We start from the raw sequence: 26,935 nt of genomic DNA, 5'->3' as shown, positions 1-26,935 counted from the left end.
AAGATGTATGAACATAGACCCCAAGATCTCTCTGCTCCTCCACATTGCCAAGAACTCTACCGTTAACCCTGTATTCCGCATTCATATTTGTCCTTCCAAAATGGACAACCTCACACTTTTCAGGGTTAAACTCCATCTGCCACTTCTCAGCCCAGCTCTGCATCCTATCTATGTCTCTTTGCAGCCGACAACAACCCTCCTTACTATCCACAACTCCACCAATCTTCGTATCATCTGCAAATTTACTGACCCACCCTTCAACTCCCTCATCCAAGTCATTAATGAAAATCACAAACAGCAGAGGACCCAGAACTGATCCCTGCGGTACGCCACTGGTAACTGGGATCCAGGCTGAATATTTGCCATCCACCACCACTCTCTGACTTCTATCGGTTAGCCAGTTCGTTATCCAACTGGCCAAATTTCCCACTATCCCATGCCTCCTTACTTTCTGCATAAGCCTACCATGGGGAACTTTATCAAATGCCTTACTAAAATCCATGTACACTACATCCACTGCTTTACCTTCATCCACATGCTTGGTCACCTCCTCAAAGAATTCAATAAGATTTGTAAGGCAAGACCTACCCCTCACAAATCCGTGCTGACTATCCCTAATCAAGCAGTGTCTTTCCAGATGCTCAGAAATCCTATCCTTCAGTACCCTTTCCATTACTTTGCCTACCACCGAAGTAAGACTAACTGGCCTGTAATTCCCAGGGTTATCCCTAGTCCCTTTTTTGAACAGGGGCACGACATTCGCCACTCTCCAATCCCCTGGTACCACCCCTGTTGACAGTGAGGACGAAAAGATCATTGCCAACGGCTCTGCAATTTCATCTCTTGCTTCCCATAGAATCCTTGGATATATCCCGTCAGGCCCGGGGGACTTGTCTATCCTCAAGTTTTTCAAAATGCCCAACACATCTTCCTTCCTAACAAGTATTTCCTCGAGCTTACCAATCTGTTTCACACTGTCCTCTCCAACAATATCGCCCCTCTCATTTGTAAATACAGAAGAAAAGTACTCGTTCAAGACCTCTCCTATCTCTTCAGACTCAATACACAATCTCCCGCTACTGTCCTTGATCGGACCTACCCTCGCTCTAGTCATTCTCATATTTCTCACATATGTGTAAAAGGCCTTGGGGTTTTCCTTGATCCTACCCGCCAAAGATTGTTCATGCCCTCTCTTAGCTCTCCTAATCCCTTTCTTCAGTTCCCTCCTGCTATCTTGTATCCCTCCAATGCCCTGTCTGAACCTTGTTTCCTCAGCCTTACATAAGTCTCCTTTTTCCTCTTAACAAGACATTCAACCTCTCTTGTCAACCATGGTTCCCTCACTCGACCATCTCTTCCCTGCCTGACAGGGACATACATATCAAGGACACGTAGCACCTGTTCCTTGAACAAGTTCCACATTTCATTTGTGTCCTTCCCTGCCAGCCTATGTTCCCAACTTATGCACTTCAATTCTTGTCTGACAACATCGTATTTACCCTTCCCCCAATTGTAAACCTTGCCCTGTTGCACGCACCTATCCCTCTCCATTACTAAAGTGAAAGTCACAGAATTGTGGTCACTATCTCCAAAATGCTCCCCCACTAACAAATCTATCACTTGCCCTGGCTCATTACCCAGTACTAAATCCAATATTGCCCCTCCTCTGGTCGGACAATCTACATACTGCGTTAGAAAAGCTTCCTGGACACACTGCACAAACACCACCCCATCCAAACTATTTGATCTAAAGAGTTTCCACTCAATATTTGGGAAGTTAAAGTCGCCCATGACTACTACCCTATGACTTCTGCACCTTTCCAAAATCTGTTTCCCAATCTGTTCCTCCACATCTCTGCTACTATTGGGGAGCCTATAGAAAACTCCTAACAAGGTGACTGCTCCTTTCCTATTTCTGACTTCAACCCATACTACCTCAATAGGGTGATACTCCTCGAACTGCCTTTCTGCAGCTGTTATACTATCTCTAATTAATAATGCCACCCCCCCACCTCTTTTACCACCCTCCCTAATCTTATTGAAACATCTATAACCAGGGACCTCCAACAACCATTTCTGCCCCTCTTCTATCCAAGTTTCCGTGATGGCCACCACATCGTAGTCCCAAGTACCGATCCATGCCTTAAGTTCACCCACCTTATTCCTGATGCTTCTTGCGTTGAAGTATACACACTTCAACCCCTCTCCGTGCCTGCAAGTACTCTCCTTTGTCAGTGTTCCCTTCCCCACTGCCTCATTACACGCTTTGGCGTCCTGAATATCGGCTACCTTAGTTGCTGGACTACAAATCCTGTTCCCATTCCCCTGCCAAATTAGTTTAAACCCTCCCGAAGAGTACTAGAAAACCTCCCTCCCAGGATATTGGTGCCCCTCTGGTTCAGATGCAACCCGTCCTGCTTGTACAGGTCCCACCTTCCCCAGAATGCGCTCCAATTATCCAAATACCTGAAGCCCTCCCTCCTACACCATTCCTGCAGCCACGTGTTCAACTGCACTCTCTCCCTATTCCTAGCCTCGCTATCACGTGGCACCGGCAACAAACCAGAGATGACAACTCTGTCTGTCCTGGCTTTTAACTTCCAGCCTAACTCCCTAAACTTGTTTATTACCTCCACACCCCTTTTCCTACCTATGTCGTTGGTACCAATGTGCACCACGACTTCTGGCTGCTCACCCTCCCCCTTAAGGATCCTGAAGACACGATCCGAGACATCCCTGGCCCTGGCACCCGGGAGGCAACATACCTTCCGGGAGTCTCGCTCGCGACCACAGAATCTCCTATCTATTCCCCTAACCATTGAATCTCCTACAAATATTGCTTTTCTATTCTCCCCCCTTCCCTTCTGAGCCCCAGAGCCAGACTCAGTGCCAGAGACCTGGCCGCTAGGGCCTTCCCCCGGTAGGTCATCCCCCCCAACAGCATCCAAAATGGTATACTTGTTTTGAAGGGGAACGGCCACGAGGGATCCCTGCACTTTCTGCCTGTTTGTTTTTTTCCCCCTGACTGTAACCCAGCTATTCTTGTCCTGTACCTTGGGTGTGGTTACCTCCTTGTAACTCTTCTCAATCACCCCCTCTGCCTCCCGGATGATCCGAAGTTCATCCAGCTTCAGCTCCAGTTCCCTAACACGGTCTTTGAGGAGCTGAAGTTGGGTGCACTTCCCGCAGGTATAGTCAGTGGGGACACCGGTGGTATCCCTCACCACCCACATCCTACAGGAGGAGCATGTAACTGGCCTAGCCTCCATCCCCTCTTACCTGACAGAATATAGCTGCCCTGTGGACTAACTAGATCTCCGCCCACCGACCCTGCTCCCAGTCAGCTACACTTTCTGTAAACTCCTGGCTCTCTTCGCACTCTTTGCGGAAATGTCGGAAACAAAATGAAAGGAGCGCCTTACTCCCTCCTCACCTAACTCCCTCGGTCACCAAACTCTCACTATCGCACTCAAATGCACCAAATTCAGCACTCAGTGCAAATTTAGCATGGACAATCCACCTAACCTGCATATCTTTGGATTGAGAGGAAACCGGAGTACCTGGAGGAAACCCAGGCAAACATAGGGAGAAAGTACAAACTTCACACAGACAATCCCCTGAGGCCGGAATTGAACCCAGGTCCCTGGAGCTGTGAGGCAGCAGTGCTAACCACTGCCGCCCCCCCATATAAAGTCACATTTTGTTGTGGTCACTGCAGCAATTAATGACAGTAAAGTCATTTGATAACTAACATTTGACATTGTAAACATTGTGTGAAAATTATAGTTAATGGTCAGTTATAAGTGAAATAATATTGAATGAAAGCCAGATCATTGCTTATGCGCACAATTGACATCAAATCAAGCCAAGATTATTGCAATTGAGAGCAGTTGATGTCAAATGAAAGCTGTTGAAAGTAAATGATGTCAAATGATATGAAATATTCAGGTAGGGTATACAGCTCCTGCTGTAGCGACCTCAAGTTACTGATAGCATGTCTTTTATTTGCTTGCAAAATTGAGGCAAATTATATCAAATACGTAAACCTACACCTCTCACTAATTTGTAGCACTGTTGCTTCACAGTGTCAGGGTCCCAGATTCGATTCTTGGTTTGGGTCACTGTCTGCGTGGAGTCTGCGCGTTCTACCCGGTTCCCTCCCACAAGTCCCGAAAGACGTGCTGTTAGGTGAATTGGACATTCTCAATTCTCCCTCCGTGTACCCAAACAGGTGTCAGAGTGTGACAACTGGGGGCTTTTCACAGTAACTTCATGCAGTGTTAATGTAAGCTGACTTCATAGAATCACAGAATTTACAGTGCAGAAGGAGGCCATTCAGCCCATCGAGTCTGCACCGGCTCTTGGAAAGAGCACCCTACCCAAGGTCAACACCTCCACCCTATCCCCATAACCCAGTAACCCCACCCAACACTAAGGGCAATTTGGGACACTAAGGGAAATTTATCATGGCCAATCCACCTAACCTGCACATCTTTGGACTGTGGGAGGAAACCGGAGCACCCGGAGGAAACCCACGCAGACACGGGGACGATGTGCAGACTCCACACAGACAGTGACCCAAGCCGGAATCGAACCTGGGACCCTGGAGCTGTGAAGCAATTGTGCTATCCACAATGCTACCGTGCTGCCCCTTGTGACACTAATCAAGATTGTGACTTGTGACATTAATCAAGATTATTAAAATGTGAATGAAGCTGTGAGAGTGGCTGAAAAACTAAGGTTCTGACTTGTTTCTTGTGATTCTAGATGGTTGAAGCGGATTGCTAAAGTAGGCAGAAAATTCTAGAAAGAACTCTTCCCGATGTCAAGCATTTTGTATTTGTCTGAAACTTTCATATATTTTAAATTCTAGTTGTAAAATTTATTCAGGATCCACTATGAAAGTTGCACTTGAGGGATTTACTTGCAAACAAAGTATTGGAGTTCAGAGACTACAGTAGTTCTCAGGAAACATGTAGCCTGGAAGCCTGTACCCTAAAACAAACTAGTGGCTGGTTCAATATAGTATTGAATGTGAGCTACGGGTCAGTGATACTTAGACTTTGTTAAAATGGAGGTTTCTCAGAACTGCAGTTGTTAAATAATGGATTCAGTGCAATAAATATCCTATTGCTTGCCTCATTTTTTTGTGGATTGCAATTATTACTCAAGGATCTGTTTGTGAAACGTAGATCTTCAATTAAAAACAGCAAGATGTGAAATAAAAATTGAGCTTTTAGATTGGTTAAGGTTTAACTTCAAAGTATTTATTACGTTGACATGGATTCTGGCATGCCCTTTTCCTTCAGATATTTATTTCCTGTGCGCGGCACGGTGGCACAGTGGTTAGCACTGTTGCATCATGGCGCCGAGGACCCGGGGTCGATCCCGGGTCATTGTCCGTGTGGGGTTTGCATATTTTCCCCATGTCCGCATGGGTCTTACCCCCACAACCCAAAGATGTGCAGGACAAGTGGATTGGCCACGCTGAATTGCCCCTGAATTGGAAAAAGGTAATTGGGTACTCTAAAAATTTTTTAAAATACATTTATTTCCTGTGCGTGATGTTTTGCTGTAGAAATCTTCTGGAGTAAGAGTAAAATTTGAGTATCTATGCCAATTAAAACTTGGTGGAATCATTGTAATATTGCATGTACCTTTTATTTATTGTATTCTATTTGCTAAACCTAAAAATTCGTATTTATATAGTGAAATTCAAGACTTTTAAAGCTCCCAAAGAGCTTTATTGCTAATTAAGTGCTATTGAAGTGTAATCAGTGTGTTGCATAGTGTTAATTATTACTAAAAAAAAATTTTTTAATTCAGTTTAAATTGGGTTTCTGACATTGACGCTTTGCATAATGCCATTATTGTCAATATTTGTCCTTCAGTAGATTCTATCAGAGTTAATGACCAATTTAAGGCTGGGATGTAACTCCCTTTATTCTGTTAACATGATTATGTTTTGAGCTCTGAGCAGTTATTTCTGCACTCTTTTTCTATAATTTCTTTGGATGTATCTTGAAAATAAAATTAAATGTTTAAATGAAAACAGAGAATACTAGCAATCTCCGCAGACTAGGCATCATCTATGAAGGGAGATACAAAGGTAACAGTACTTAATTGAGGTGACAAGGGATTAACAATCTAGATTCTTTGTCTAAAGGCAACTGCCATCAAAATCCACTGTTAACATCCAGTTTGTTAAAGTGCTCTTGGTTAGTTAGGCAAGGCTCTCGTTCACTGAGGCGATCAGGTGCATCTCACATTCCACTGCTTTGTTTAGCTCGTTTAGCTCATTTAAATCCATGCCAATTATTTTCAAACCATTTGATTTTAGGATTGTAACCATACCAAAATACTATTTTGTCGGCATGCTGGCAGATGAAATAACCTGCTGCATCTTTTCTATTTCGACCGTGACTTTATATCAGGAGTGGGTGTGGACTTCACTCCGGGTAACAAGGCAAATTGGTTTGGCTTCACTTGTAGGGTGATGTGGTACTGGGGTCTTAAAGTTTCCTAGCACTGTATAAATTTTTTTTTTTAAAAAATTGTGAACATGCCTCTCTGCTTAGTAAAGAGTATTCTTGACTTTGAACAACATGGAGGTTTGAGGATTTTTTAATTTCAACTTCGTCATGAGCTGGCCTTTAACCTTTAGTGTAGCTCTTCCAAGGACCTTGTGACTTAACAGATGAGGGTTGAAGTGTAATCTTTGATCCATTTTACTTCATCTGATGAAATGGAAACCCTTACTCCTGTGTCCAATTTACTCTCGTGAGGTGCCCATCCACTTTGAGTTTAACATTCCAATACTTATCCCCAGGGTCACTTATCTTCCCATGGAAAGTTAATTTCTGTTCTAATGGTTTGTCCGCTTCTTGTACTTGACTCTATTTTAGCATTTTCTCCCTCAATTGACCTTGTTCCTGCCACTTTTGGAGATGTTTTTAAATGACAGTTGCCGTGCCTTTCACCATTTTGGCAGGCTTAGGCTTGTGCTTTGGATCTTTATGACCAACGAATTGAACAGTCTTGCTCGATCTTCTCCGTAGGACCTCCTTCCCCGCAAATGAACACCCGACTGTTTCCTAAGTTCCGTTTGTCTCGCCATTTTCACTGCTTTCATTAGAATTAAATCCTCCCTTGTCTGTAAAAGATTCGATAACGCTTTGTTTCTACAGCAATCCAGTCGTGAATCAATTTGTCTTTTAAAAGTGCTGTTCCCAGCCAGTTGTAGAGGTAATTGATAAACAAATCCTTGCTTTTGCATAGCCTTTATTTTATTCTATTAAATTTATCCCTCTCTATTATTAAATTCAGAAGGACGCTGAAATAAGAGTCAAAGGCTTGCAGGTCTTCATAAGTCCTGGCTCGCTCATCTTCAACAATAGTTTGCACAGCATAAAGTACGGTGCTGACTTGGTCTTTCTAGTCTCTTTTTATGAAATTGTGAAACAGTTCTGTACCTTGTGAACCTTTTTCTGCAATTGTCCCCATTCTGTCCTTGCTGTGGGCCTACCCCACACAAATGGTTTCAGCAGTGGTAGGGTGGATTCTGTGCTTTTGCTGAGCCCTGCAATTGTTTCTGCATTTCATCCTGCTTCTTTGCTGCTTCTCTGCTGTTTGCTGGTTTGGGCCTCTGATGCTCCGTGATGTCTGACCTTTTGGTGAGTCTTGGAAATCTTTATCCTGTCATTTCAAGATTCTCTTTTCTCGTCAGCCCTGCTGCTTCTTTTAGTATTTGCTAGGTCTTTCACTCGCTCTCATCATGTGTTGTTGTGTGGTAGAGGGTTAGACAGTGTTTGGACATTGTCTAATCTCCCAAAAGTATGCTACTCGAGTCCATTGTCTTTTTAAGCAGATCTATTTTTTTCCAGCAAGTATTTACACATTTGCACCTCCAAATGAAGTAAGGTATCATCCTCATCCTCCTTTCATCTCGGTCTTGTGATCTGACATCATTACATCAGCATCATGTTGATGTTGACTCTTTATTTGGGGGAAATGAGCGAAGTCACAGCAGTCTTTGTTCAATGTGGTGTATTGGGACTAGTTGGTTCTCAATTCAAGAGAGAAGCAGAGTGCCTTTAGGCCATTCTGGTAGGAAATTGGAGGTGTAGAGAAATTGGACATTCACCATGAAAAGCAGATGGTGAGGATCAGCAAACTGGAAAACTATTCAACTGGTGGAGGATTTTAGAAGAGTCACAGATGTACGTTGAAAGAGCCTGGACAAGGGAGAGGAAACAGATTTAATATGGGAAGAAATTATTTCTGTGGGTTGAATTGTGTTGGTTGAAATGGTGAGTGTACCAGGCAGCCCTGTTTGTGAAGGAGTTTGTAATGGCAGTGTGAGGTTGGTGGACAGAGGAGATGAGTTCATGTTCTTGAAACAATGGATTGATTTTCCACAGTTACATCATTGAAATTTTTCAAGGATTTTCCATGTGACACATTTCATTATTGTGTTTGAGCACTTGTCAAAGAATTACAAAACATTAACATTAAGTAACAGTATCTCCTCTATGCTCCATGCTGTGACAAATGTTAAAAACAGAGTACAGTATCAAGTTTTGTAATATTCAAAACTTAAATAGCGAGCCTTGATTTACTATCATAGGATCGGCTACTTTCAAGGAAGCTCTCACTAAATACTTTGTAAAGCTTCAGGACTAATTTCAGCTTTCGAGCTACTAATATGTTTCAGAGAAAATCTGCAACAGTATTCCGTTCATCTCCTCACAATTGACTTAGCGCAAGTCGCATATGTTGATGCTTCTAAAAATCCATTTGAAGATGACTCTGCTCCTTTAGATTTGCTAATTGGGCACCACACTGACTGAGTCTGTCGACTAGTGTGATTTAAGGCTTTCTAGTCCATTTAAATTTGATGATGTTTCCACTGCATTGTGTGTGTAATGAGAAAGAAAGGAGATATATGTCTCCAGCATACAGATGCGAGATGCATTAACAGATAGAGTAATGATCTTACTTGAAATTAGACATGGTAATCGCACTCCCTGCATGTCCTTGATTGTAACATCCTTATTAATGACATTTTGAGTTAGCATTGCAGTAGGCTTGATCTAATATTACAATTCAGTGCCTGATTTACTGCACTTAATTTCCTCTATTCCTTCCATGAAAATTCAGTTTTCTTTCAGTTCTTCAAAGACCCTGATTCCCATTAACTCCAGTTTAGCTAGGGCTCCTTGATGCCATACTCGGCCAAATGCTGCCTTTATGTCAAGGGCAGCCATTCTCACCTCACCTATGGGCATTCAGCTCTTTTGTCCATGTTTGAACCAAGGCTGTAATAAGATCCAGGAGCTGAGTGACCCTGGCAGAACCAAAACTGAGCGCCTGTGAGCAGATTATTGCTGAGTAAGTACTGCTTGATAGCACGGTCGATGACTCCTTCCTTCACTTTGCTGATGATGTAGAGTAAACTGGATAGTGTGGTAATTGGTCCCATTATCTCCATACCCCTTGATAGCTTTAATGTCTAGAAATCTATTGATCTCAGTGTTGAATATACTTGACGACTGAGCTTCCACAACTCTCGAGGTAAATAATTCCAGGGTTCATCATCCTGTGTGTGAAGAAATTCCTCCTCATCTTGGCTCTAAATGGCCTACCTTTAATTCTGAGACAGTGTCTCCTTGTTCCAACTCCCCACTTAGGTTGAATTTTGTGTGCTTCAATGAGATCACCTCTCATTCTTCTAAACTCTCAAGAATATATTTATTATGGCATTACCTCAAGGTGAACACTTGTTTCATAATTCCTCTGTCTTTGTTTTTTAAAATAATGTACACATTCATTTAACTCTTAAGCTTGAAGATATGGTCGATAAACTCAGGGCCAGTCTTCTCCGCTCCAAAATTTGTGTTTCTCTGGGGTGGGTCACGAACGGGTGTCGGGAGGGTCGCTGAGCGATCGATCGCAGCGCACCCGCAGTAATCCCGATCTGATCCCGGGTGAAGCGGGCAATGTCCGCTAGCAGCATATTTATTAAAATTGCCTGAGGCACACTGTTCAAGCCAGGGTTGGTCTTGAGTGTCATCACTCTCCTATTCCAGAGCATAGGTGCACTAACAAACCTTGACGCCGCAAAGCAATTACTGTTCTTTTACATGCTAAATTCAGAAGTTGACGTGTGATGAAGGCTCAATTCAGCATGTACTAGGAGGACAGTTTCCTGGCATCGCTAAAGCAAGTGACAGATGGGCCTCCGGACTGTGCAGCATGTTGTCAATGTCAGACACCTGACAAAGTCCAGCAGCAGCAGGATGCCCCAGAAGATCACACAGATGAACATCGGTCACAGGAAAACAGCCCACTTTTCATTAGCGACGAGAGGTTAAAGTCACAAGCAGGTTTGTCAGGAGGTGGAGTTGGAATATTACAGTCAGCAGATCCTGGAGTCAGCACCACCGCATGAGCGAAACGGGACACAGTTAATGCGGTCCATTTAGATGCAGAATCAAGCCAGACTCTGTTTTGGAACAAGGATGCTTGGATCTGATACTTCAAAGCTCCAGCTAACTCTGTACTCTGGAGATACTTGTAGAACCAAATGTTGACTCTGTAAATGCTACTGGGTTCTGTCATAATATACACCAGTATATCATTGTGCAGATACACACACACTGATGGACACATAGCAAGACCAATCAACACACACAACACCGCAGCCAATCGCCAGTTAGAACACGCACTATAAAGACAGGGGGCACCAGAGTTCCCGCTCATTCGAGATGCAGCCTCTTAGTAGGACAGAGCTTACAGCTTGCAGCACAGTTCTTCATGTGCTGAGTGCATAGACTGGTTAGGACAAGGCACAGGTCTTTAGTTCAATCTAATATCGTGTTAACCCACAGTGAAAGTTTGTTCAACAGTTACTGACTTAATAAAATAGTGTTGCACTATTTTAAGTGTTGGTGGCCTGTATGTGTTCCATGGATCCCGAGCACCCAACACATCAGGTTCTGTATAATTTTAGGGATGGTCTTGTCGGTTACTGGTGAGACCTGGTTGCCAATGAGTCTGTTGGTGACCAGTATATTCCGGAATGGTTGATATAATCCCTTCCCTTGTGTACATGCACACCTCTTCAGTTTATAAAACTGATCTCACTCACCACATCTCCAAAAATGAAATTATCAAGAAATTGACAAAACAATAGCTTGGAGTTTGAAGAAATTAAGATGTAAATTAAGATTGGTTAACTAACAGAAAGCAGAGAGTGGGGATAAATGGGTGTTTCGCTGGTTGGCAACCTGTAACTAGTGGGGTCCCTCAAGGATCAGTGTTGGGCCCGCAGTTGTTCACAATTTACATAGATGATTTGGAGTTGAGGACCAAGTGTAATGTGTCAAAGTTTTCAGACAACACTAAGATGAGTGCTAAAGCAAAAAGTGCCGAGGATACCGGAAGTCTGCAGAAGGATTTGGATAGGTTAGGTGAATGGGCTAGGGTCTGGCAGATGGAATTCAATGTTGCCAAGTGTGAGGCTATCCATTTTGGGAGGAATAACAGCAGAATGGATTATTATTTAAACGGTAAGATGTTAAAACATGCTGCTGTGCAGAGGGACCTGGGTGTGCTGGTGCACGAGTCGCAAAAAGTTGGTGTGCAGGTGCAACAGGTGATTAAGAAGGGGGCAGCACGGTAGCATTGTGGATAGCACAATTGCTTCACAGCTCCAGGGTCCCAGGTTCGATTCCGGCTTGGGTCACTGTCTGTGCGGAGTCTGCACATCCAGTGTGTGCGTGGGTTTCCTCCGGGTGCTCCGGTTTCCTCCCACAGTCCAAAGATGTGCAGGTTAGGTGGATTGGCCATGATAAATTGCGCTTAGTGTCCAAAATTGCCCTTAGTGTCCAAAATTGCCCTTAGTGTTGGGTGGGGTTACTGGGTTATGGGGATAGGGTGGCGGTGTGGACCTTGGGTAGGGTGCTCTTTCCAAGAGCCGGTGCAGACTCGATGGGCCGATTGGCCGCCTCCTGCACTGTAAATTCTATGAAATTCTATGGAATAATCGAGTTTTGTCTTTCATTGCTAGAGGGATGGAGTTCAAGACTAGGGAGGTTATGCTGCAATTGTATAAGGTGTTGGTGAGGCCACATCTGGAGTATTGTGTTCAGTTTTGGTCTCCTTACTTGAGAAAGGACATATTGGCACTGGAGGGAGTGCAGAGGAGATTCACTAGGTTGATCCCAGAGTTGAGGGGATTAGATTATGATGAGAGGTTGAGTAGACTGGGACTGTACTCATTGGAGTTTAGAAGGATGCGGGGGGATCTTATTGAAACATATAAAATTATGAAGGGAATAGATAGGATAGATGCGGGCAGGTTGTTTCCACTGGTCGGGGAAAGCAGAGCTAGGGGGCATACCCTCAAAATAAGGGGAAGTAGATTTAAGACCGAGTTTAGGAGGAACTTATTCACCCAAAGAGTTGTGAATCTCTGGAATTCCTTGCCCAGTGAAGCAGTTGAGGCTCCTTCTTTAAACGTTTTTAAGAAAAAGGTAGATACCTTTCTAAAGAATAAAGGGATTCGGGGATATGGTGTACGGGCCGGAGAGTGGAGCTGAGTCCACAAAGATCAGCCATGATCTCATTAAATGGCGGAGCAGGCTCGAGGGGCAAGATGGCCTACTCCTGTTCCTAGTTCTTATGTTCTTATGTATTTATTTCTATCCACCTGCAAGATAACTTAAATCCTTTTGTCATAAATTTTATTTTCGTAGTCTGTACTGAGCTGATTTGCAGACAAAGATTGAGATCTGGTCATTGTATGGAATTCATGCACTGGTTCCAACACAAGTGGGGCAGTGGAATAGGTATGTAAGAGAGAGTTGCTACACAGTTTGTGTGTCTTAGTGTGTGCGAGAGAGAGAGGTATGGCACACGATTGGCCGGTGTGGGTCTTGAAAGTCCGCCGGTTGGCAAAAGTGGATCGCGGGGAAAATGTTTGAAAAACGTTGTTCTAGTCAATTTGTTAGGGCACTGTGTTTGATAACCATCTCCAAAATATTCCAAGAATTCATCCTCCTCTGCATTGGTGCTAATTAGGTTTACCCAATCGATATGTAGACTGGAGTGCCCCTTGGTTACTTTATTACTCTTGTTACAAACACTTTGAAAGTTGTTGCCCTACATTACCACTACTGTTTGGTGGCCAATGATCAACTCCAACCAATGTTTGCTGCCCCTTTGTTTCTTGCTTCCACTCAAACTGATTCTACATCTTGATTTTCTGATCGACGATCCTCTCTCATTAATGTGCACAAGTGAATATCTAATTTACTTAAATGTTACGAGAGTTTCGAATAAAAGAAAAATCATAGTACCCAATTCATTTTTTCCAATTAAGGGGCAATTTAGCGTGGCCAATTCACCTACCCTGCACATTTTTGGGTTGTGGGGGCGAAAACCATGGGAAGAATATGCAAACTCCACACGGACAGTGACCCAGAGTTGGGATCGAACCTGGGACCTCAGCGCCGTGAGGTAGCAAGGCTAGCCCACTGCTCCGCCGTGCTGCCCGAGAGTTTCTAATTCAACGACTCTTTCAGGCAGTGAGTTCCAGACTCCCATCACCCTCTGGGTGAAATAGCTTCTCCTCAACTCCCCTCGTAGCTTTCTTCTACTTATCTTAAATCTGTGCCTTCTGCTTGTTGATCCCTCTACTAAAGGAAAAATGCCACGTTATCCACACTATCGAGTCCCCTCTCAACCTTTGCTGCTTCAAGGAAAGCAGCCCCAGCCTAACCAGCCTGTCTTCATTGTTCAGGCCCTCCAGCCCAGGCAGCACCCTGTTGAATCTCCTCTGCACCATCTCCAGTGCAGTTACATCTTTCCTACAATGTGGTGACCAAAACTGCCCCAGTACTCCAGTTGTGGCCTAACCAGCATTTTATACTGTTCCAGCTTGTATTCTATACCTCGGCTAATATAGTCAAATATCTCATGAATTCTTAACCACCTTACCTCCCTGCTGCATTCAGGGATCTTGGATATGCACTCCAAGGTCCCACTGATCTTCAGTACTTTCCAGGGTTCTACAATTCATAGAATAATTCTTTGCCTCGTTAGCCCTCCCCAAGTGCATTACCTCACACTTTGCCAGGTTGAATTCCATTTGCCACTGCTCTACCCACCTGACCAGTCCATTCATATCTTCCTGCAGTCTCCGGCTATCCTCCTCATTTTTTACCGCCAATTTTTGTCATCCGCTAACCAGTCGCAAGGGCCCAAGCACCGAGTCCTGCAGAACCCCACTGGAACAGACTTCCAGTCCCAGAAACATCCCTCTACCATCGCCCTCTGTTTACTGCCTCTCAGCCAATTTTGGTTCCAACGTACCACTTTGCCTTGGATCCCATGGGCCCTTACTTTCTTGATCAGTTCTGCCATTGACCAGACACTGAATCGGAAAAGCCAGAGGCTTGGAAATCTGTGATGAATAACTAAACTCCTGATTCCCCAAAGCCTGTCCAGAGTCTGCAAGGCACGAGTCGGGAGTGTGATGAAATATTCTCCACTTTCTTGCATGAGTGCAGCTCCAACAGTCATTGAGAAGCTCAACATCTTCCAGGACAAAGCAGTCAGCTTGGTTGACACCCCATCCACCAACTTGAACATTCACTCTTCTCACCACCGACACACAGCAGCATTGTTTACAATATATGAGATGCACTGCAGCAACTTACAAAATAATAAAAGTAAAATACTGCGGATGCTTGAAATATGAAATAAAAACAGGAAATTTTGGAAAAACACAGCAGGTCTAGCAAAATCTGTAGAGAGAGAAACAGTTAATATTTTGAGTCCATATGACTCTTCAGAACAATTTGCAAGGCTCCCCTGACACCACTTTCCAAACTTGCAACAGTTGCCACCTAGAAGGACAAAGGCAGCAGACACATGGGAATCGCAGCAGCTGCATATTTGTCTGCAAGCCCCACACCATCCTTATTTTGAATATATTGTGGTTCCTACAGTGTTGCTGAATCAGAGTCCTGATCAAAATTAGGGATGGGCAATACATGTTGGCCTTGCCAGAGGTGATCACATCCCACTAATGAATCAAACAAAGAGGTTCAAGAAACTACTGACAATGTTGCTAAAGTGCAGGTTACAGTTCGGTGGGGGAGCAGCTGTTGTGATGGGCACACGTTTGAGGTCTGAGGTTGAAGGACGTTATAAAGTAGGTAGACGAGGGAAATCTGTTCCCATTTGTGGATAATACAAGCATTAGGAAACACCGAGTTAAGCTTTTGTGTAAGATGCAGAGGGAATGCGAGGAATAAAATTTTTTACACAGCGAGTGGAAATTACCTGGAACTCCCTGCACACGAGGCTGGTGGGAACGAAAAACGGCATGATTTCAAAAGGAAATTGGATGGGCATTTGAAAGTAATAAACCTGTAAGGCTAATGTGATTGAACAGGGGGGTGGGACTGTCATCATTTTTTACCGATTGGATTGCTGATGGAGAACTGACTTGACTCAGTGGACACAAAGGCCTCCTCTTATGCTGTAAAAGACACTGGTATCTTGTTCTTGGAGGGAAAAAGTGAAAATCAGGATATCTGTTGTGTAATGTCAGAGAGGGCATCAGATCCCACATAAAGTCTGCTTTATAACCATTGATGTTGATCCTTGAGGCAGAAACCAACATGATCAGTAGAAGCATATTTAATGATGGCACTCTCCAATAGAAATAAACCCGAGTTGTTATTTGCATTAAAATTCCACATGCTTCCACCTGATGTACTTTAGCCCTGAGAGTCCAGAACATAACACCTCCCACCTGCTTGAACAGAAGTGGTAGAAGAGCAGGGGAATAAAACATCTCAGATAGTTGAAGTGCGAACTGTGATTGAGAGAAAGCGAAGTTCTTGAGTATGGTTACAGAGGGAGATGATGGAGGTATTTCTGAAAGAACAAGTCTAGCAGCCCAGAACAGTAGAACACCCCAGCGACACTGAACAGGGGCACTGATGGTACTACCTCGGTGAGAAGATCTTCACTTGGCTCCAAATGTAACTTGGTGTTATTGCAAAATTGGAACAATAACTGCATCATCTCTAATTGTTGTAAAAATGTCCCTTTTAATGACTAATGCAGGGGATTACACAAACATTGCATTACTGGCCACAATCCAGTCCAAAGTAAACTCAGACAATTGCGATTATGTAAGGGCAGTTTAATGTAAACAAATCATTTGAGTGACATTTCAAGAAACCATTTGTCATGTACTAGGTTATTTCAGCCTCAGCAACATATGGTGGCATCTTACACTGAGCAGTTATTTTTATGGTACAATGCAATCTTGGTTTACTCTTGCTCCAATTTGTTTAAACAAATTCTTTTGACCTTTCTCCGAGTCTGCTTGGCTGTTTTCCCTCTAATTTCCTGTTACATCATTTTCTGGTTTTCTCAAGTGTATGCTTCTTGGGCCAGAAAGTAGTGAGTAAAATGCCTGCAAGTTTAAATGATGAAAATAGCCATACTCATTATACAGTGCGATTTTGCAAAATCTCAGAACTGCATTGGTGTGATGTGATTGAACTGAAGCTCCTGTCAAGTTTTACAATTAGATAGCAGGGGAAGTCAGGAAATACATTGGTCCATACTTACTGGCCAAAGATGAGCTGAGAAATCTCTCTCGAAAGTTCCCAGGTGTAAGATTTTACCCAGCAATTGCCCAGAAGCGCGAAGTTCCCTGGACAATTGCGCTGCGCTGGGAGCCATCTGACAAAACGACTTCAATCTCTAATTTCGAATGATTCTGCCAGTGTTATGCTAATAGTTACTCTAAAAGAATTAGATGAAATTAAATCACTTTAAACTTCTGTGTAACTATTTTGAAGATTTAAGCCGAGCCCTGCATGTGGCAATTACTACCCCCTCCTGCAGCCTATTTTTTCAACGAGACAATTAAACGCACTGGCCTTCGGTAGCTAGTGCCATAAAAAGGGGGGTGGTACGTTTCACTCCTCTTTTGGACTTCGACGCTGGAGCCGGGATGCACTGCGCTGCTGAATCACACCCGGCCTGAGTCAAGAGATCAGGCTAGACAGGCACTTAGTACAGGTAAATTGATAGGGAGTGGCAATCCTACGCTGATTGGCACTTCGAAGAAGTTACGACCCATCATTTAATATGGGGGTGAATTGAAAATGTTTTCTTTGCTTTTGTTAACTCTTGGTGTAGCTCAATTTTCAATGTGCAAACTTCACAATCGCGCAATGTTCAAATAAGGTCTTGATATCTGTACGCTTTCAATGTTGAATAATTCAAACCAAATCAGAAAAATATTTGAAATCAAAGAGTATTGTTTAATTTTTTCAGTAAATAAGCTTGAAAAACAAATTTTGTTTTATTTATATGCATGCAAGACACTTACAACCCTAAAGATTGGAGTAATTATATGTTTACAGCTGAGCAGTAATCACTAAAATATTTGAAGTCGGGCTTCTAAATCTATTCAATAGTCAAATCTTGATTTAGTCAAGCATACCAATGAAAGTATTGCACTTTATACGACATGAAGGAATTGATACAATATTTACTTACCATAATGAAAAGTTCAAACATTCTCTTGCGATTATAGAATGGTTACAAAGCAGAAGGAGACCATTCAGCCCATCGAGTCAATGCAGGCTTTCTGCAAGAGCAGGTTAGCTAGTCCCATTCATAGACATTTCCTCAATATCCCTGTGATGTTTTTCTCTCTAGTGCTTATCCAATTTCCTTTTGAAAACCCATCTGCTTCCACCACCCGATCAGGCAGTGCATTCCAGATCACAACTACTTGCTGCATAGAAGAAGCTTTTGGTTCGCTTGCCACTAAGTCTCTATCTTTTGGTTCTCAACACTGGATGTTTGCTAATGGGAACAATTTCTCTCAATTTACTCTTTCTAGATCAGGGTTTTTCAAACCCAGGGTGAGTCGCGGGCGGGTGTCGGGAGGGTCGCGGAGCGATCGGTCCTGGTGGAGTAATCGTGGGAGAAGTGCTCATCAGCTGTACCAGCTTTTGGTTTCAGAATGCCGCCTGCGTCTACCAACAGCCGCAGGATTTTGCCTTTCTTTCATCCGATTGGAATCCGATGTTTAATTCTTCCGTTGTCCAATAGGAGGAGGCTGGGGCGGTATTTCCGGCGGTGCACTGTTGGAGCTCGGGGCCTGTTAAGGACACGGAGAGCGGCCGAGTGAAGTTTGTGTGAGCGGGTCACGATGCTGCCAGTCAGCACCAGTTCACTGGCTTCCATGAGTACTTGAAAGTATACACCATCACAGGGAGGATGTAATAGCTACATAAACAGGGATTGCAGCAATTTGTTTGTTCTTCAAACTGAGAGCCAAGAAGAGCAATCATGCTGGTGATTATGTGTGGTTCGCCTCTCGGGCAGGGCAAGTGGAATTCAAGCACCAGCATGTGAAATCTTTGTGAATGTAACCTCTGCAATCGTGTCACATAGAAGAATATGTTAAGAGCCCATGGTGTTAAGGGCAAGATCCTGGCATGGATAGAGGATTGGCTGACTGGCAGAAGGCAGAGAGTGGGGATAAAGCGGTCTTTTTCAGGATGGCAGCCGGTGACTAGTGGTGTGCCTCGGGGGACTGTGCTGGGACCACAGCTTTTCACAATATACATTAATGATCTGGAAGATGGAACTGAAGGCACTATTGCTAAGTTTGCAGAAGATGCAAAGATCTGTAGAGGGACAGGTAGTATTGAGGAAGCAGGCGGGCTGCAGATGGACTTGGACAGGCTAGGAGAGTGGACAAAGAAGTGGTAGATGGAGTACAATGTGGAAAAGTGTGAGGTTATGTACTTTGGAAGGAGGAATGGAGGCATATACTATTTTCTAACTGAGGAAATACTTTGGAAACCTGAAGCACTGACGCACTAAGCGTCAAGAACCACAAAGACATGTGAGACTTTAACTAAGGCTTTAATATACTACATGGGAGGCTTACCCGACACTGACGACCCCAGGCAGAATGGGGCCGGTCCCAGAAGAGGGTTCTTATACGTAACTCCCGGGGGAGTGGCTAAGGCGGAGCTCTCCGTGGCCAGGTCGGGTTACCTACCAGTGACCGAACCTCTGCAGAGCTACAGTACAATACACAGTATTACAGGGCCATGTTACACACAACTATTATATACTATGTACAATGGTAGGGAAGTGCAGTGGTGTATCACCACATTCACCCCTTGTTTAGAAGGAAGTCCGGGGTGAAAATATGGAGTAGCAAACACAGTGAACAGAGTCCATCAGGAGGTTCCGTGACGTCAGAGGTCGAGACGAACGATGGGTTTGGTCGATCTCTTTGAACGTCGGAGCTGCGGCGCTGAGGTAGTGTCCGGTGGTATCCGTGCGGTCGGTGGTGCTGGGTCGCGAGGCGGCATGACGTCCCCCACCGCTTCGGCTGGCTCAAGGCGAAACTGCGGGATGACAGCGGCTGGCACGGAGTAGTAACAGGCCGAGGGATCGACGGGAGCAGAGAGGGAGCGTGGTGGAGGTTGCGGGGCGGGGGTGGCAGAGGCCCCAGAGGGGGCCAGGTCCTTGATGGAGACGGTCTCCTCACGCCCGTCGGGGTACGCTATGTACGCGTACTGTGGGTTGGCGTGGAGGAGACGGACTCTCTCCACCAGGGGCTCCGCCTTAGAGGTCCGTATGTGCTTGCGGAGCAGGACGTCTCCCGGGGACAGGAGCCAGGACGGAAGCGATGTCACGGATGCCGATCTCCTGGAGAAGAGAAACATCCGCTCATGAGGGGTAGCATTCGTTGCAGTACACAAAAGGGACCGGATGGAGTGGAGTGCGGCAGGGAGGGCCTCCTGCCAACGGGAGACTGGTAGGCCTTTGGACTTGAGGGCTAGCAGCACGGCCTTCCAAACTGTCGCGTTCTCCCTCTCCACCTGTCCGTTCCCCCGGGGGTTGTAGCTGGTCGTCCTGCTCGAGACAACGCCCCTGGTGAGCAGGTACCGACGCAGCTCCTTGCTCATGAAGGAGGAGCCCCGGTCACTGTGAATGTAATTGGGGTAACCGAACAGCATGAAGAGGTCGTGCAACGCTTTGATGACGGTGGCGGAGGTCGTGTCGGGGCAGGGAATGGCGAAGGGGAACCGCGAGTACTCGTCGATGACGTTGAGGAAGTACGTGTTGCGGTTGTGGGTGGAGAGGGGCCCTTTGAAATCAATGCTGAGACGTTCAAAGGGGCGGGTGGCCTTGATTAGGTGTGCCTTGTCTGGCTTGTAGAATTGCGGCTTGCACTCCGCACAGACTTGGCAGTCCCTAGTCATGGCCTTGACCTCCTCGACTGAGAAGGGTAGGTTGTGGCCCTTGATGTAGTGGTAAAGCTGCCTGACGCCCGGGTGACAGAGGTCATTATGTAGTGCCCGCAGTCGGTCATCCTGTGCGTTGGCACAAGTACTACGGGACAGGGCATCAGGAGGATCATTGAGCTTACCTGGCCGGTATAAGATAGTATAATTGTAGGTGGCGAGTTCGATCCTCCACCGTAATATCTTATCATTTTTGATTTTACCTCGTTGTTTGTTGTCGAACATGAACGCAACTGATCGTTGGTCAGTAACGAGGGTAAATGGTTTTCCGGCAAGGTAGTGCCTCCAGTGCCGGACGGCTTCCACTATGGCTTGTGCCTCCTTCTCAACAGAGGAGTGGCTGATCTTGGGGCCTTGGAGTGTGCGGGAAAAGAAGGCGATGGGCCTGCCCGCCTGGTTGAGGGTGGCACCCAGGGCAAAGTCGGAGGCATCGCTCTCGACTTGGAATGGTGCAGACTCATCTACCGCATGCATGGCGGCTTTGGCGATGATGGTTTTTAGGAGGTGGAAGGCCTGGCAGGCCTCGGGCGGGAGGGGGAATGAGGGGGAACGGAGGGGTCGGGCCTTGTCAGCGTACTCGGGCACCCACTGGGCATAGTAGGCAAAAAACCCGAGGCATCGCCTCAGTTTTTTGGGGCAGGTGGGAATGGGAAGTTCGAGAAGGGGGCGCAGACTGGGTGGATCGGGGCCGAGGACACCGTTCTCCAGCACTTAGCCGAGTATGGCGAGGCGGGTGGTGCCGAAAACACATTTTGCCTCGTTGTACGTGAGATTGAGGCGTTTGGCAGTTTGGAGGAATTTAGTGAGGTTGACGTCATGGTCCTGCTGGTTGTGGCCGCAGGTGGTGACGTTGTCCAGATACGGGAAGGTAGCCCGCAGTCTGTTCTGGTCCACCATTCAGTCCATCTGCCGTTGGAAGACCGAGACTCCATTGGTGACGCCAAAGGGTACCCAAAGAAAGTGGTAGAGGCGGCCGTCCGCCTCGAAGGCCGTGAAGTTACGGTCCTCCGGGCGGATAGGGAGCTGGTGGTAGGCGGATTTCAAATCTATGGTGGAGAACACCCTGTACTGTGCAATCTGGTTGACCATGTCAGATATGCGGGGGAGGGGATACGCATCAAGCAGCGTGTACCGGTTGATGGTCTGACTGTAGTCAATGACCATGCGGTGTTTCTCGCTAGACTTGACTACCACCACTTGGGCTCGCCAGGGGCTGGTGCTGTGAGCAATGATATTTTCCGAGAGAAGGCGCTTAATCGCCGCTCGAATGAATTGGCGGTGCCCGAAACTGTAACGCCGACTTTTAGTAGCCACGGGCTTGCAGTCGGGGTGAGATTAGCAAACAGTGAAGGGGGGGGATCCTGAGCGTGGAGAGACTACAGGTGGGACCCGGGGGGGGGTCAGGGAAGAACTGGGGGTTGGAGACCATGAGGGGGGGAGGGGGCCGTTAAAATGCAAGGTGAGGCTGCGCAGGTGGCATTGGAAGTCCAGGCCAAGGATCGCGGGGGTGCAGAGGTGAGGGAGAACCATGAATTTGAAATCCTGGAACACCGCGCCGTTCACTGAGAGGGTGACGACGCAGTAGCCCGAAACCTAGGCCGACTGGGAGTTGGAGGCCATGAAAATATGCCTGCGCGTGGGTAGTACCTTGAGGGAGCAGCGGCGCACGGTGTCCGGGTGGAGGAAGGTTTCCGTGCTGCCGCTGTCGAAGAGGCAGGTAACAGTGAAACAGTTTACCTGAACCTCCATGGTGGATCTGGCGAGCTGATGCGGTCGGCCCTGGTCGAGGACGATGGATGCGATGGTGGAGCTGTTGGAGAAGGGTGCAGGATCCGGGGAGTGGCCTGTGGGAGAAGGTGGTGGCGCCCAGGCGTCGTAGGCTGCTGTTTGAGGCCAGGTTGCTGTTGTTGGCTGCATCTCCTTTGTTTGCAGCATTTCGGTCGAGTGCGCAGGACCGGAAGTGACGATCGGCGGTGGACCGGAAGTGACGTAAGTCGGTGGTCCGGGCGGTGCCCATGCAGACCACGTGGAGAGGGGGCCAGAGGTCGAGTGCCCTGGACCGGAAGTGACGATCGGCGGCGGGGCGGACCCGGAAGCGACGATTGGCGGCGGACCGGAAGTGACGATCGGCGAACCGGAAGTGGCGGTCGGCGGACCGGAAGTGAAGTGAGCCGGGCCGGGGATGATCAAAGATGGCGGCGCCCTTGCTTAGTGTCGAAAAGCCCGTAGTCGAGCCGTGAGTACAGGAGGTTGAGTCGATCGGCGTCCGTTTTGGCAAAGGCGGAGGATGCTTCCGGAGCCAGCAGTTGAAAAGGTGCTCCGCGCGTGGAGCGTGGGGGTCGAGCGAGAGCTTGTCGGGTTTCAGAGCAGCCTCCATTATAACTGTAGTATATTAAATTGATGCACTAAGCGTCAAGAACCACAAAGACATGTGAGACTTTAACTAAGGCTTTAATATACTACATGGGCCTCCCATGTCCCAACACAGACGACCCCAGACAGAATGGGGCCGGTCCCAGAAGAGGGTTCTTATACGTAACTCCCGGGGGAGTGGCTAAGGCGGAGCTCTCCGTGGCCAGGTCGGGTTACCTACCAGTGACCGAACTTCTGCAGAGCTACAGTACAATACACAGTATTACAGGGCCACGTTACACACAACTATTATATACTATGTACAATTGTAGGGAAGTGCAGTGGTGTATCACCACAAGCACAAAGGGACTTGGGAGTCCTTGTTCACGATTCTCTTAAGGTTAATGTGCAGGTTTAGTCGGCAGTTAGGAAGGCAAATGCAATGTTAGCATTCATGTCGAGAGGGCTAGAATACAAGACCAGGGATGTACTTCTGAGGCTATATCAGGCTCTGGTAAAAATGGGTCCCCGGCAAGAAAGTTTGAAAAACGCTGATCTAGACCACACATGGTTATGAAATCTCTAAATATTAACTTTTCGAAAGAGAATAACCACATTTTTTTCACAGCAAAGGTAAAGAATTGGAAGAGGTCATTACCATTTCCTTAGAATTTTTCAAGTAAATACAACATGGGGGCAGCATGGTAGCATTGTGGATAGCACAATTGCTTCACAGCTCCAGGGTCCCAGGTTCGATTCCGGCTTGGGTCACTGTCTGTGCGGAGTCTGCACGTCCTCCCCGTGTGTGCGTGGGTTTCCTCCGGGTGCTCCGGTTTCCTCCCACAGTCCAAAGATGTGCAGGTTAGGTGGATTGGCCATGATAAATTTCCCTTAGTGCCCAAAATTGCCCTTAGTGTTGGGTGGGGTTACTGGGTTATGGGGATAGGGTGGAGGTGTGGACCTTGGGTAGGGTGCTCTTTCCAAGAGCCGGTGCAGACCCGATGGGCTGAATGGCCTCCTTCTGCACTGTAAATTCTATGATAATCTATGATAACATGCAGAACAATAATAGAAATCAATATAAGTATCCGATAGCTGATTAAGATAATTGCAGCAGAATTTGCATTACTTGGCAGCTGAGGTTGAAACGGCAAAAATGTGCTGTAGTGAGTAGCATTCGTCCAGAATATATTGCAATGTCCTTGCGGAGCTGGAGTCCCGACTTGACAGTGATGATGCTGTCCCATCGTGTTGTGTGACAGATTTAGCTGCTCAAAACTGGGTATCCATGAGCCGCTGTGGGTCAGCAGCAGCAGAATTGTACTGAGCCACCCATCTGTAACCTCATGGCCCAGCATGTCCCTCACTCTGCGGTTAGCATCAAGCTGGGGATGAACCCTGGTTCATTGACGAGTGCAGGAGAGCGTGCCAGATGCAGCACGAGACATAACTAAAAATGAGATTGCAACCTTGTGAAGCTGCAAACAGGACTACATGCCTACCAAGCTGGCAATATCCAAGAGTGTGATGGAATACTCTTCGCTTGCAGCTCCAACAACACTTGAGAAGCTTAACAGTACCCAGGGCAAAGCGGACTGCTTGATCACCTTAAAATTTTGCTCCCACCAACACCATGGCAGCAGTATGTACCATATGCAAGTGCTGCTCCAACAATTCCCCAAACCTACTTCAGCTTCTTCCAAACGCATGATCTCGACCACCGGAAGGACAAGATGCATGGGAACACTTAACACCTGCAAGTTCCCCTCAAGCCACACACCATCCAGACTTTGAACTATATCAGCAATCCTTCGTTGTTGCTGGGCCAAAGTTCTGTAACTCTCTTCCAAACAGCACTGCGGCTGTACCTACGCCATATGAACCACAGCAGCTCAAGAAGGTGGATCACCACAATCTTCTCTAGGGAACTTGGGGATAGGCCACAAATGCTGCCCTTGCCATTGATTCTCACAGCGCATGAAGAAATAAAGAAAACAATGTGTACTTCTATTTAGATATCAGTCTAATTTAAATTGACAACTTTAAAAACCAAGGAATATTGAAATGTATGAAAATATTGTTTTTTGTTGTGCACTGCAGTTTTCAATTTGACCTGTTTGTGTAAAAAAACTCCAGAGTACTGGCTTACTGACATTAAGTTCATGGTGTAACTTTTCCAGCGATAGCCTGGTCAAGGTCCAGCTGTAAAGCTCCCTCTCTTAAAACTGTACCAGTGATGAAGTAGAGGGATGGCAGAACCAAAACCAGAAATGAGACATTAAAGCTAAGGAAGATAAGGGAGTTTCTTAGGTGTGCACTGCATGATGGTTAGATCAAACTAAGAATGCCGTGAAATAGAGAAGGGTGTGGTGGTTACCTATTTTGAGATCAGTAGACAAGACTTTTATAGCAATTTAAGAGTTGTTGAATATGTTTAGTGTACAGGAGGAAACTACACCTCTTTTTAAAAATATAAATTTAGAATATCCACTTTTTTTCCAATTAAGGGGCAAATTAGCATGGCCAATTCACCTACCCTGCACATCTTTGTGGGTTGTGGGGGTGAGATCCAGGCAGAAATGGGGAGGATGAGCAAACTCCACATGGACAGTGTCATGTGACACTACCTTTAAGAAATGGGTGTTTATAAATGGTTGTATATAAATATCTGTAGTGCGAGTACCTTTACTTCCATTTTTATGTTTAATGGGTGTTTATTACTGCAGTGATGTCAGAGTGGGTGGAGCTGGGTTGTCTGTCAGCTTTTTACTTTCGCTTTAAGCTTTGGTTTCATTTTCGTTTTGGAGAAGCTGCAATCACAGCAGGATGTGTGTAAATTTCTGCAAGCTTATGAATGCCCATTTGCTGATTTCAACGTGGTAACTGTTCTCAGTGAAGTTAAACCTGAGGTGCTTCTGTTAAAGGTTATGTTTTAAGTCTTATGGCTGTTAAAAGGAAAGCTCAAGGATTACTTAGTGTTGCATTCTTTGGGGGTTGTATTTAAATTGATGGTTGCTAAGATGTTCACTATGTTTTAAAAAAGGTTAACTTGAGTTCATAGAATAAACATTGTTTTGCTTTAAAAAATACTTTTCCATTTCTTCTGTGCCACACCTGTAGAGTGGGCCATGTGCTCCCCATACCACAATCTATTAAAAGTTGTGGGTCAGTTGAACTCCATGATACACTTTAGGGGGTTCGAGGGGGATAAAAGTCTATCTATTGGATTGGCTTAGTGAACTTAGACAGTGAGGGGTGAGCATATTGTGGTTCCTTTTCAGGTGTGGTATTTTAGTTTAAGTAGGGAGTGTGTTGTGGACAATGGCTCTTTCAGAGGCTCTGAAGTTTTTGGGGGTGGACCTGGTCACACGCAGTACCTTACGACAGAGACTAAAAGCAGACCGTTCGATTTGGCAAAAACATTGCAGTTAACATTACCTGACAAAATCTGAAAAGGTGAGGTAATTATGGCGGTGGCTAAGCATTTAAAGTTGCCTGAGATACAGTCTGACTCATTAAAAATGGCAAAGATCCAGTTGCAGATTAAGCAACTTGAACATGAAAAATAATTAAAGCAGCTCGAATATGCAATGAGAGAAAAAGAAAAGGAGTGAGAAGAAAGAAACAAAGAAAGAGATAGAGAGGAAAAGGAAAGAGATAGCGAGGAAAGGGAAAAAGAGAGAGTTTGAGCTTCAGAAAATGGCTATGCAACGTAACAGTCAGTTAAAATTGGCAGACGTAAAGGGAAATGCACAGTTGGAGGACAGTGGTGAGGATAGTGAGAAAGAGCGTCATAGTCGAGGGCTTTGTGGGGATCTATTTAAGTATGTCCAAGCATTGCCAAGGTTTGACGAGAAGGAGGTGGAATACCTCCTTCAGCTACCTTCTCAAATGTCATTTCATTTGAGAAGGTAGCTGAACAAATGAAATGGCCACAGGACATGTGGGTATTACTGATTCAAACAAAGCTGGTAGTAGAGCTAGTGAAGTGTTTGCGATACCACCGGAGGAGGTATCTGGGACGTACGAGGAGGTGAAAAAACCCATCTTAGGTGCATCTGAACTAGTGCCTGAAGCTTGCAGACCAAGGTTGAGAAATTTAAGGAAAGAATTTGGTCAAACATACATGGAGTTTGAAAGGCTCAAACAGAGTAATTTTGATAGGTGGATAAGGGCTTTGAAAATAGACCAAACATATGAAGCTCTCA

General features: G+C 45.7%; 1 protein-coding gene across 18 annotated transcripts in view; it reads left to right on the top strand.

The window, feature by feature from the left end:
• Positions 1 to 26,935, top strand: part of tanc2a (tetratricopeptide repeat, ankyrin repeat and coiled-coil containing 2a) — a 1,428,811-nt gene that overhangs the window by 700,678 nt on the left and 701,198 nt on the right. Inside the window, exon 1 of one of the 18 annotated variants that reach the window (XM_072486968.1) lies at positions 18,246 to 18,402. The exons of the other annotated variants lie outside the window; for them this stretch is intronic. The gene's annotated coding sequence lies outside the window, so the exon portion shown is untranslated. Of the gene's footprint in view, positions 1 to 18,245; positions 18,403 to 26,935 lie in introns of those variants that run through there. 18 annotated transcript variants of the gene reach the window in all.

The sequence above is a fragment of the Scyliorhinus torazame genome, chromosome 21, assembly GCF_047496885.1.
Source record: "Scyliorhinus torazame isolate Kashiwa2021f chromosome 21, sScyTor2.1, whole genome shotgun sequence".
Taxonomy (NCBI): domain Eukaryota; kingdom Metazoa; phylum Chordata; class Chondrichthyes; order Carcharhiniformes; family Scyliorhinidae; genus Scyliorhinus; species Scyliorhinus torazame.
This window is presented reverse-complemented; position numbering and strand designations above follow the sequence as displayed.